General features: G+C 36.6%; 1 protein-coding gene across 1 annotated transcript in view; it reads left to right on the top strand.

Annotated features, from left to right (window-relative positions):
• The first annotated feature begins 517 nt into the window (after positions 1-517).
• Positions 518-11,951, top strand: part of LOC121419035 (ryanodine receptor 2-like) — a 222,160-nt gene continuing 210,726 nt past the window's right edge. Inside the window, exon 1 of the mRNA XM_041613313.1 lies at positions 518-600. The gene's annotated coding sequence lies outside the window, so the exon portion shown is untranslated. The remainder of the gene's footprint in view (positions 601-11,951) is intronic.

The following is an 11,951-nucleotide window of genomic DNA, read 5'->3' as shown; positions in this document are numbered from 1 at the left end:
ATGGGGTAAATTGAGCCATTTGACATCTCTTTTTTCAAAGGTCACAATGAATTTAAGTGTGGGGGTAGAAAGTTGTATATAGGTGAAAAATATTTCCCAAGAACCAAGTTAAAGGCAAGGTACTTATTTCTACAATATTATTAGTCATATCAATTGTAACATGCAAAATACAAAAAGTGTCACAACTTACCCCGTCTTCCCCTACATGTATACTACTCCCAGCCAGAGACGCTGATAGTGATAATTAAATGATGAAATAACCATGCCAATCCATGCTAATTAAAACATGTGATAATGTTGCTATTCCATGTTTACTAAAAGAGAGTAACATTCCATGCATCAAATCCAATTTTGACTATCCATCGCATACATCACATACAAGTGAAGGTTGTGTATTGGTATTTCTATTTCATAGGTAGAAGCTTCAAAGAAAATTAAAGAATTTCTTATTAATGAACTATATTTTCTTTCTTTGATATATATTTTTTACAGGGTGATCAACTAAACCTGGTATGTTCCTCTCAATCACTTGGTCACGTTCACCTTGGAGCAGAAGGATTTGGCAATCGAAACTGTATACTAGAAGAGGCTTCCAATCAGGTACGTTTGACATTATAAGGGTGTAGTCATGAAGAGTCAAGTTAATAATTATCTCCTGCTTTTATTATTGTGCTTCATAGATTACAACAATGGTATATTATTACCCTGGCTGTAGCTGAGCACCCATGTAGACGCTAAAGCATTAAAGGAAAAAAATTCTACCAGGTACACTTTCACCTCACCTTGGTTGAGTGCAGCTCAGTGTGGATAAATAGGTGTGAAGGAAAATACGCTATGGTTGGGATTTGAAACCAAAACCCTTTTTTTTCAAAGTCCAGAGACTATAATCCACTGGGACACAACACTCCACATATCATGGTTGAACACCAGGGCCTGTTTCATAAAGAGTTACCACTGTTGTAACTTTACCATTATGGTAACTACCATGGTAACCTTGATTGTGATTGACTGCTGAGCCTTGTTACCATGGTAGTTAGCATGATGGCAAAGTTACCATAGTTGCAACTCTTTATGAAACTGGCCCAAGATTAGAAAATACCAATTATTTAGTGATTATTAGGTGAGTGTGAAAGCACCTATATTTGGCTCAAGCCTTTCTTGCTCTGAGAAGGGGATGTATATTGTCTAGCTCCAGGCATTGATAGAAATGAAACAGTGTTTTATCATCACGTATACCACTTCAGAGTAATTGGAAAGTGGAAGGTGTTTAGTTTACCCTTAATCTAGCTTTGTACCCTGCAGACTGCATCCAATTAAATTGGATGGGAACCACTTTGACCCCTCCCCTCAGGGAAGGGGGAAATGAAGGGATAGGAGGGAGGGGAAAAGGGAGTATGCCAGGCTGGGCTATGTAAACTGGGAGATCCATGAACCATCAAGAGAAAAGAGTGGAAGATGAGGGGGGGGGGGGTGGTGGGAGGAGTTTATCATTTCTCTTTTGCTTTTGTATGGGATGGAACTAGACACAGATTCACATTAAGGAAAGAAAAAAGTATGCTGAATTGTTATGTTGAAATAGTCAAACTGCCATTCTGCTGAATATTGTTACCTACCTTTGAGTGTTTTCACATTCTTGTTGTTCTAACCAAAATGTTGTAAATATTTTTTGGCAATGTCAAATTTGAAAGTGTTATATGATATCTACTGCTGATGTAAAACTATTATTTTCCTGCAAAAGTGCATTTCCTCTATAAAATTACAAAAAAATGTCAACATGCAGCAGAATGTATAAGGAGACTAATAAACATAAACATCATGAAGAACAGGAAAAATCAGAATTGAGCATGATGCTTGAAATCTGGGTCTGATGTGAATGTGATATGTTTTGGTATACCACTCAAAATTATTTAGAATTTTGTAGATTTTGTTCTGCACTATATTTAGGAAATCCTTTTTTTTTTATATATCATAATGGTTATTGTCAAATAGTAGTATGCATTTTAAGCAGATCATTCATTTGAAAGTGTTTTAAAAGATCCACTTCTGATGTGAAACTATTATTCTTTCCCCCATGGAAGTAAATTTCCACATCGCATGGTTTCTTAGGGGAAAGGGAAGGATAGCAAACTCTTTCAAAGAAAAAAAGACAGAAAAGAGTAGATACATCAAAAGGAGAGAAACATAGAAATAGACCTTGATACTTGAGATCTCGGGCTGATGTGAAAGTACTATCATGCCCCAGAAAATATGTTCATGTAATATATCATGCTGTAAGTGGCTTGGTCCCATATTGCACACACGAGGTATCAGAATGTTGCACATTATTGATTTATACTATGAAATATGATATTGCATTATATTGTTGTGTGTTGTGTCTTTGCATCGTATATGGATGGATGTACACTTTTAAAGTTCATCTGGCAATGTTACCGTAAAACTAGAACTTGAGTATTACAATATTTGACAATGTGTGATATGCTGTTTGGTCTAAGCCCACTTAGTAAGATGTTCATTTAGTTCTTCAGAGATACCAAATGGTTCTTATTCTACACTAAAAGATGACAATTTGTTCTAATCCCACCATGTAAGATGCTGGTTTGGTCTATTCATTTAAGTTTCCATTTGATTTAATTCTGAAGATGCCAGTTTGATCTAATTCCAATTGCAAGATCCTCATTTGGTCTGTTTCCAAAGATGCCAATTGGTCTTATTCCAGTTATGAAATCCCCATTTTGGTCTAATTCCAAAGATGCTAATTGGTTTAAATCCAAAGATGCCAATTTGGTGTAATTCCGATTGCAAGATCCTCATTTGGTCCAATTCCAAGGATACCAATTGGTCTAATTCCAGTTGCAAAATCCCCATTTCGGTCTAATTCCACAGATGCCAATCTGGTCTAATTCCAATTGCAAAATCCCCATTGGGTCTAATTCCAAGGATGCCAATTTGGTCTAGTTCCAATTGCAAGATCCATATTTGGTCTAATCTCACCATATAAGATCTATATTTGGTCTAATGCGACCTTGGATGGTCCAATTCCAAGGATACCAATTGGTCTAATTCCAGTTGCAAAATCCCCATTTTGGTCTAATTCCACAGATGCCAATCTGGTCTAATTCCACAGATGCCAATCTGGTCTAATTCCAATTGCAAAATTCCCATTGGGTCTAATTCCAAAGATGCCAATTTGGTCTAGTTCCAATTGCAAAACCCTTATTTGGTCTAATCTCACAATATAAGATCTATATTTGGTGTAATCCCACATTCTTTGATGCCTATTGGTCTGATCCCAACTTGTAAGATCCTTATTTTGGTCTAATCTCCTCTAAGATGTTTATTTGGTCTAATGATCCAACCTTGTTAGATGCCTGGTGGGTGTTTTATAAAGCTGTTCGTAAGTTAAGAGCAACTTTAAGAACGACTGGTGATCTTTTTCTTGTGGTAAATATGCACCATTCAATGTTCATTGGTGAAAGCTTAGCACGTAAGAAAGGTTCACCGGTCGTTCTTAAAGTCGCTCTTAGCTTACGAACAGCTTTATGAAACACCCTCCTGTTTGGTCTGACAAATGTATTTACTTGTTCAATCTCACCTCAAAACTATCTGTTTCACTGCTGAAGATTCATTTCACCCCAAACTTAAGTTTGCATTTGGTCTTACTGCCTATTTCACAAAGTCATCTCATTTCCAATTCCGGCTTTGCAGTTTTATATATGTTAATATGGTATAACTTTTGTGACAAAGTATTAATAAACCAAGGAATGTATCACAAAGAGATATGATTACTATTTACAATTGATTGTTTAAAAAGTATACTTGATTCACCATAGGCTTACAGTTATGCTGACGATTGACTGCATCTTTCATGTAGCAGGGCACAGATGGGCAAATGTATTAACTAAACAAACTAATTTAATGCTTTGATTGTCAGGTACAGAGTCGGGGGGGGGGGGGGGGGGGTGTTTAACATGCAGTAATGTGTCACTTCGATTATTATTTAATGGGTAATGTGATTGATGGATACTCGGTAGTGCAAGTCCTGTTAGCATGATGTAACCATTGAAGTGATGTGTTTTTGTTTTGTCTAAATCATGCAATTGAAATTTAAGTGTGACTTTCACACTTTACTCTTTGTGAAACACCCCCCCTGGTTTGAATATACCCAATATGTATGATGTAATGAACCTTGAAAATTATATTCTGAACAGGATTTAACTATACAGGTTGAAAAATTAGTTTATTCTCCTGGTTCCTGTTTTCCCACTAACACCAGCTAATAAAAATATTGGTTTTGAATTCAAATTTATCATGCAAGATATTCAAATGAAAGAGAACACAAAATCGTAAACTGGAGTTACCTGTAGATTGCAAAGCGTGAGTATTTTTCTTACCTGCATTCATTGAAGTGGTTAATCGCATAGATTAGTTAAGGCTTCACTGCGCAGCTGGTATCAAATTTGTCAGACAAAATTGGAAGGCCATTTCCTCCATTTCTCCAGTCATTCAATTGCTTATCCCTCAGGCATGTATAGTTTCTGCTGTGTCTCTCAATCTGTATGCTGTTGCTTCCCCCCCTATTTCTTTTTTTTTCTTTCTATCTCTGTCTGTGTCTATCTCTGTTCCTCTATATTTATCCTACCCTTCTCACCCTCCCTCCTTTCTCTCCCCATCTTTTCTCTTATCCCACTTTCCACCCCTCTTATTTTATGACTCATGGTATTTTTCTTAAGTATTTTTTCATATTTATGATATCTTTTGTTTTGTCTTTTATTTCACTTCAGTTTTGTTTTGTCTTTTATTTCAGTTTTGTTTTGTCTTTTATTTCACTTCAGTTTTCTGTTTCCTTTTCTTGTGCATTCATTATTCTTGGTATTTTTATCTTTCCATTCCTTTCTTTATTTGTCTTTATGTAGGAATTTATCTATCCATCCATCCATCCATCTATCCTAGATTCCTATTTCTATTTACCTCCTTTATATTAAATGAATTCTTACCCCTCATGCACTTCCATCTTCCTCTTTCACTCACTCTCTCGGTCTCTCTTTCTATCTCATTTTGTTTCCCTCCTATCTTCTAAGAAGACCTTTCTAATGCCTCTGCCCCAGCAGGGGATTTGTGCGAAGCCAATCGTGAAATAACTGTGAGAGCCTGTTCGAGCGCAGCGCATCCCGATAATGATGATGTATTCCCATGGCAACTCCCTATCAACTGTCGGCCATGGTCTCTCGCTCTAATGTATTCACGCATGTATATCGCAAGGAGTGTGATATTACGGTTAATGAGACTTGAGCTGTTAGATGTTTAGCTTGAGACTACAAGGCAATGTCCTACTTCGTGAATGAAGTTCAATGCGTCCAACAGCCTTTTTTATATTCAGTCATGTTTGTGACTTGATTTTTAAGCCTTCAGATTCTTTTTAAGCCTTCAGATTTTTTTTAATTACCATACTTGTAGTTTTCCAAAGTGACCCAAAAGCTGAATAAATCAAAATCGGTGGTTCTTTCAGATATGGATAATTTGTTCATGGTAGATAAGAAAATGTTCTTTCTCTTCTTACACAAAAATACACATCCACCAAATTATACATACACTTATGTTTTGATTTGTGATGTTGAAAAGCATAGATCTATGATCTATCTAGTGTTGTCTTTGGCTGTAACATGAAAGATTAAAATAGTGTATAATTTATGTTATTATAACCAAGTCTATGGCTTATCCTGTACAAAAATACTAATTGACTAATTAGTGAAATTAACTAGAACATCAACTAATTGTGAATTTTATGTGGCTCTGAATCCAACACTGTGTAGTCTGTAAACTGAATGCACTGTGCCTGCATGGTCTTAGTTCTAGAAGTTATCAAACTTCAAAGGATCTTCAAAGGATCTAAAACTGTGGAACACATTGGGAATCCAGGAATAACTCGCTCTTGGACCCCCATTGAGTGTTGTGCTTCACTTGCACATGGGATAGTTGAAATTCTTATTATGAAGGGTAGTTATATATTTTGGTGCTTTAATGAATAAGTCCTTTCATCAATTATTTTCTGCAATAGAAGACAACCCATCCCAACTCTTCAGTTTGAAGGATAGAGAATAAAGCATGTGTGGAATGAAGATGCATGCTGGTTATTGTGGAGAACATGCAATCTCATTTTCAAGGATGCTTCACAATATAGATGGCTCTTCATCATCAGCCCAAAATATCAAGATGCAGCTTTCCTCCAGAGAAAGTTGTTAACTCCATTCATACTGATGTCAAAGAGAAGGGGAAGTGAGCTTGAAACCTTATGTTGAAATCCATAAAAAACAAACAAACAGAGATGATCTTGAGCCATATAGTTCTGATCTAGTCTGATGAACCAGAAACTGGCATGATAATTGAGAAACTTTGGGTGATGATGGCGAGCCAGACTGTGTTTTATTATAGAAATCATGTGTGCATCATGTTTCATTTTATAGAGACTGAATTCATCTGGATGTTTTCACATCTTTCATTTTATTTTTCTTACCACTTGAACTGTGAAACATCTTTTGGGGGTTATTTTAGCGTTCTTGGTTTATTTTTGGATACATTCCCATAAGTCTTGATGGTACTTGGATCCAAATGTGGAGTAACAGTAGCCTGAAACACTAAAATAACCCAGAAATAAAGTGTTTCACAGTTCTGGTTTATTTTTGGATAAACTTCCCATAAGTCTTGATGGTACTTGGATCCAAATGTGGAGTAACAGTAGCCTGAAACACTAAAATAACCCAGAAATAAAGTGTTTCACAGTTCTGGTTTATTTTTGGATAAACTTCCCATAAGTCTTGATGGTACTTGGACTCCAAATGTGGAGTAACAGTAGCCTGAAATGCGATAACTAGTAATTGTTCATTTTTGTGGCTTGAGTTTCTGTTTATGGCAATACATTTCACGTTCCAGTAGTGACATGCCTATTACATGTAATATTGTACAAAACTTGACCTTTATATGTGGTACCAGTTGACTCTTTTGCTGAGAGAATGTTCAAGAAACCTGGACATTCGAGGGTGATCATAATTTTTTTTGTGCACGATATTGCAATAATATTCTGAATTTCAACTGATCGATGTATTCTTTTAAAAGATGAAAAATCCTCCATTTTGATTTGATACCGATAGGTTTATTGCCATTGCAGATGCATCACCCTTTTGTTTGATGATGGAATACATCATGTTTTGTATATGGAGAAGTCTTTATCTTATCATATCTGTCCTCGCTTCATATGTGCTTGTCAATCTATATGCACTGACCAAGGTCATGATCCAAGTGATGGAAAGTTCACCTTGTACCCCATTCAGACTTGAAAACTAATGGTGTGTGTCTTCTAAATTAAAGTTGCCCTTTTTCACCTTTTACAAAGATGTATTTATATCATAACAGCTACAACAGGTTTATAGAATGTGAAGAAATAGGTATGCAAGTGTCAAAGGGAGAGAGAAAGACGATGAGAAAGAGAGGGGGAGAAGAGAGTGAGAGATAGTGAGGGAGGGAAGGGGAAGGGGAGTTGGGGGAAATGGAAAGAGGAAGAAAGACAGTCAGAAAGAAAGATAGAGACAGAGAGAGAGAGAGAGAGAAACAGAGCGGAGTCTGCAAGAATATCCCCTTGTCTATATTAGGAGATGTGGTATCAGCATTGAGGTATTATTTTAACATCAATGACCAAGCTGGCTGGTTGCTGAAGCAGTCTCCAACCTCGCCAGAGCTCTTTCAAATGCTTTCACCCCAGCAACGACCTTTAGTGTATGGGCTCTTTTATTCAGCAGATGCAATCCATAAGTGTACTTGAGATTGAGGATTGAAAGAGAGAGAGAGAGAAAGAGATGGAGAGGGAGGGATGGTTGGAGGTGCAGACTAAATCCATCTTTCAAGTTGAAAAAATTCTTTGATCCTAACATCTTGTGATGAGCTGCCGTAATGGCATAATAGTTTCCAAGTTCATACACCATTCCACACAATATTTGTAGCTTGCAAGGGCCTGTGCCTGTTTGTGTGACAGTTATGTTGATGTGTTGGTGGGGGTAATAGTCATCATGGCCTTGTTCCAATTTAAGATGTCACTTTGACTTATGAGTGGCTGTGCTGAGCCATCCTTGGGTGCTTTATCTTGTTGATGAAAAATTAGCTAAGAATTTCACTTTGGGTTGTGTGCATTTCGGATTGTGAGGGGTGTGCATGTGAATTGTTTCTGGGAAATAATGAAAGGAAATACTGGTACTTAAAATTGCCATTTATGGACGTGAATTGACTTGAGTCATTGTTTGTTGCTATATACCAAAGCAACTTAAAAAAATATTTTACAAATTTATGATTTTTTTTTCCAAGCAAACTTTCATAGAAAAACTCATTAATAATGCTCTAAAGAAATATGACCTTTTTACCATCAAGATAATGTGTTAGCATCTTTGTAACAGACAGAACAGTTAAATGGTTTACAGGATAATATACTTTTACTTTAGTTTGTTGAAGTAGGGTTGCCTACGTAATTTGGTCTTTCGTATTATCTAGATCAAAGACATGAGCACATATGTAAAATATTTTAAAATTCATTTTATTAAAATGAATAAGTATATTCGCAAAAAGTGGACATGTGTATCTTATTTCAACTTCATTTGTGTTCCTCGGAGATGATTCTTTTCAATGCCCAGTATTTAGACTGAAGCAATGTTTTTGCAAGGAATAACTTTTTCAGTTGACTTTCATCATAGATATAAATATACATTTTGTGATTAGAGAGCAGTGTTTAGACCTCAGTATTGAATTTTTTTTTTTTTTTTTTTTTTGGGGTGGGGTTAGGGGTAATTTTGTAAAACTTTGTTTCCCAATTACTTTTTGAAAGTTTATTAGCAGCGTTTTTTTGTATCATAATTTTTGTCTCACCTGCATAGCAGAGTGAGACTATAGGCGCCGCTTTTCCGACGGCGGCAGCAGCGGGGGCGTCAACATCAAATCTTAACCTAAGGTTAAGTTTTTGAAATGACAGCATAACTTAGAAAGTATAAGGACCTAGCTCATTAAACTTGGCCTTAAGGTTTCTCAAGTATTACTGAACATCCTGCCTGAGTTTCATGTCACATGACCAAGGTCAAAGGTCATTTGGGGTCAATGAACTTAGACCATGTTGGGGAATCAACATCAAAATCTTAACCTAAGGTTAAGTTTTTGAAATGTCATCATAACTTAGAAAATATATGGACCTAGTTAATGAAACTTGGACACCTTACGACCCGACTGGTTGCCGACTGGCTTGCGACTGAGTGAGGGGAGATGAGTCTCAAGGCAGTCATAAGCCTCAACACCGCACACTAAGCTTGCGATCCGATCTGCGATTTACGCATGCACTTTTTGCTTTTTGGCATAGCATCTGAGAAATTGCGCTTACTACTGCGAATGCGCGTTGTTTATCATAATACGCGTTATGCAACTCTGCTGTCTGATTGGTTGGAGGTTGGATTGAGTTTGTGATCCAGTCATAAGGATTCAACATGTCAAATCCTTCCGATTTTCCTTGCGACTTGTCTGTGACCGGTCTGCGACTCTGAAGCTGATAAGCGCTGTGACGTCACATCTCCCCTCACCCAGTCGCAAGCCAGTCGGTGACCAGTTGGGTCGTAAGGTGTGCGGTGGCCTTAAAGTCCATCAAGTATCAGTGAACATCCTGCATGAGTTTCACGTCAAATGACCAAGGTCAAAGGTCATTTAGGGTCAATGAACTTTGGCCGAATTGGGGGTATCTGTTGAATTACCATCATAACTTTGAAAGTTTATGGATCTGATTGATGAAACTTAGATATGATAGTAATCAAGTATCACTGAACATCTTGTGCACATTTTAGGTCACATGACCAAGGTCAAAGGTCAATGAACTTAGGCCATATTGGGGGTAAATGTTGAATTACCATCATAAATTTGAAAGTTTATGGATCTGACTCATGAAACTTGGACATAAGAGTAATCAAGTATCACTGAACATCCTGTGCGAGTTTCAGGTCACATGATCAAGGTCAAAGGTCATGTAAGGTTAGTGGACTTTGGCCATGTTGGGGTATTTGTTGAATTACCATCATATCTCTGTAAGTGTATAGGTCTAGTTCATAAAACTTGGAAATAAGAGTAACCAAGTATCACTGAACATCTTGTGCGAGTTATAGTTGTTTTCAAAGTGAGCACTGCTGCTATATTGAATCCCGTGATGCAGGTGAGACCGCCAGAGGCATTCCACTTGTTAAGGATTTGTGAGTGTTCGTGTGAGTTATGGGGGGGGGGGGATTGTAACCCTCACCACCCCTGCATATGCATATGACATTGAATTCGGCATGGCATGACCGTACAAGATGATAATATCATGTCCTCCATGCATCTTTAATGATTCCACAGTGATCTAATCATCGGGAGATAGTTGCCAGGCTTCGGCAAAACATGTCAAAGCGAACGCATGTATCATGCATGTTACGAGCATGATAGAGTAAAAACTGCTTACCTAATGTCTTATTTATCTATCAAAATAGTCAGTAACCTCCATCTGAGTAATGTTCATGTTGCTAAATATTTTACTTGCACTGATTCCAATAAATGACTGTTCTTGTTTAATCTTTTACTTTACAAGAAAGCCAGTGTGGGCATAGAAGAATTTTAGAGAAAATGTAGAGCTGAGTCCAAGTGAGCTCAACAATAAGATGTGGATGAGAAATTCACAATAATTGATACAAACAAGAATACATTAGTGTGGAATAAAAATAAATGAAATGCAAGCAGGATATTTGATTTCAAAGCTATAATCTGATAAAGCAGGTCACCAAATGCTTTCTATCAAATTTTAGCATGTCGTCCCAGTATTTTAAAGGAAGCATAGGTAGAGAGTTACAAATACATTCAGAGTTAGGGAGAAGCAGAGAAATAAAAATGAAAATAAAAGAATAGTGAGTCGACAGACTTTTCTATGATAAATAGTGTTTAAAGCTAAATTACAGTAGTTGCAGTAAAACACTGATTTTGTGAGAAAGTCTGTAAAACCAAGGTTAAGTATTACTATATCATCGTCGATCTAGATCTGGTACAATTAAATAAACTGAACTTTGTGAAATCATTAAATCTAAGCTGAAAAACAATCACACTGAAGATAGGCACACGTGGGAAAGTGTATATTATATTGCTGGAATAAAGACCCGACGGAAGTGCCCGAATCCGCGCTTATTTTGCTTATTTCTCAGCAATTACACAATTTCTTCCAGAATCCTTTGGCACATATTTTTTTATTCATATAAACGGACACTTGGGTGGTCATTATATTGGATTCTGTAAAAAGTCATGTTGAGATCGTTACTAAAACTGGCATTTACCTTCAAATGATTTTTACCCTTTTTTTACTTTCTTTTTATACATTTGCTCAATTTATTTGATAATATATTTTGTAGTATTTTTTATACATACAGTCATAAGCCAGTTTTTATATGCTAATAAGTATTAATTTCTATTATTGTTGTTGCAGATAGTATTGATACACTGTGTAATGAAGAATAAAGACAACATAAATTAGGCTTAGAGAGATACATGGGGGTTTTATCTACTGAAGATGTGTAAATACTTTTTCACATCTGATAGTGTACAAATAGCAAATAGGCACGAGTGCGATTGTATGAGATTTTGCACAAGGTGTAAGAAAGGTGCTCTATTCAATGAGGCTTTAGCCGAGTTAAAGAGAATGTCTCTTTCTTGCATCGAATGCGAAATGTCGCACCATTGCTCGAATTAGAATATTCGCTATTTGTGTTGTACAATGCCTCAGAAGTCAGTGAAAATACAAGCATTTATCAATTTATTCCTATGTTAATCTATGGAAATAAGACAGAAAATTTTGAAAGTGAAAGGAAAATCCCTCAAACGTGCATCTGATCTGCAGTAGAATTTTGTAAGCCCTACGCGTATTG

Source organism: Lytechinus variegatus, chromosome 7, assembly GCF_018143015.1.
Source record: "Lytechinus variegatus isolate NC3 chromosome 7, Lvar_3.0, whole genome shotgun sequence".
Lineage (NCBI taxonomy): Eukaryota > Metazoa > Echinodermata > Echinoidea > Temnopleuroida > Toxopneustidae > Lytechinus > Lytechinus variegatus.
Note: the sequence above shows the minus strand (reverse complement) of the source record. Positions and strands in the feature narration are given on the sequence as shown.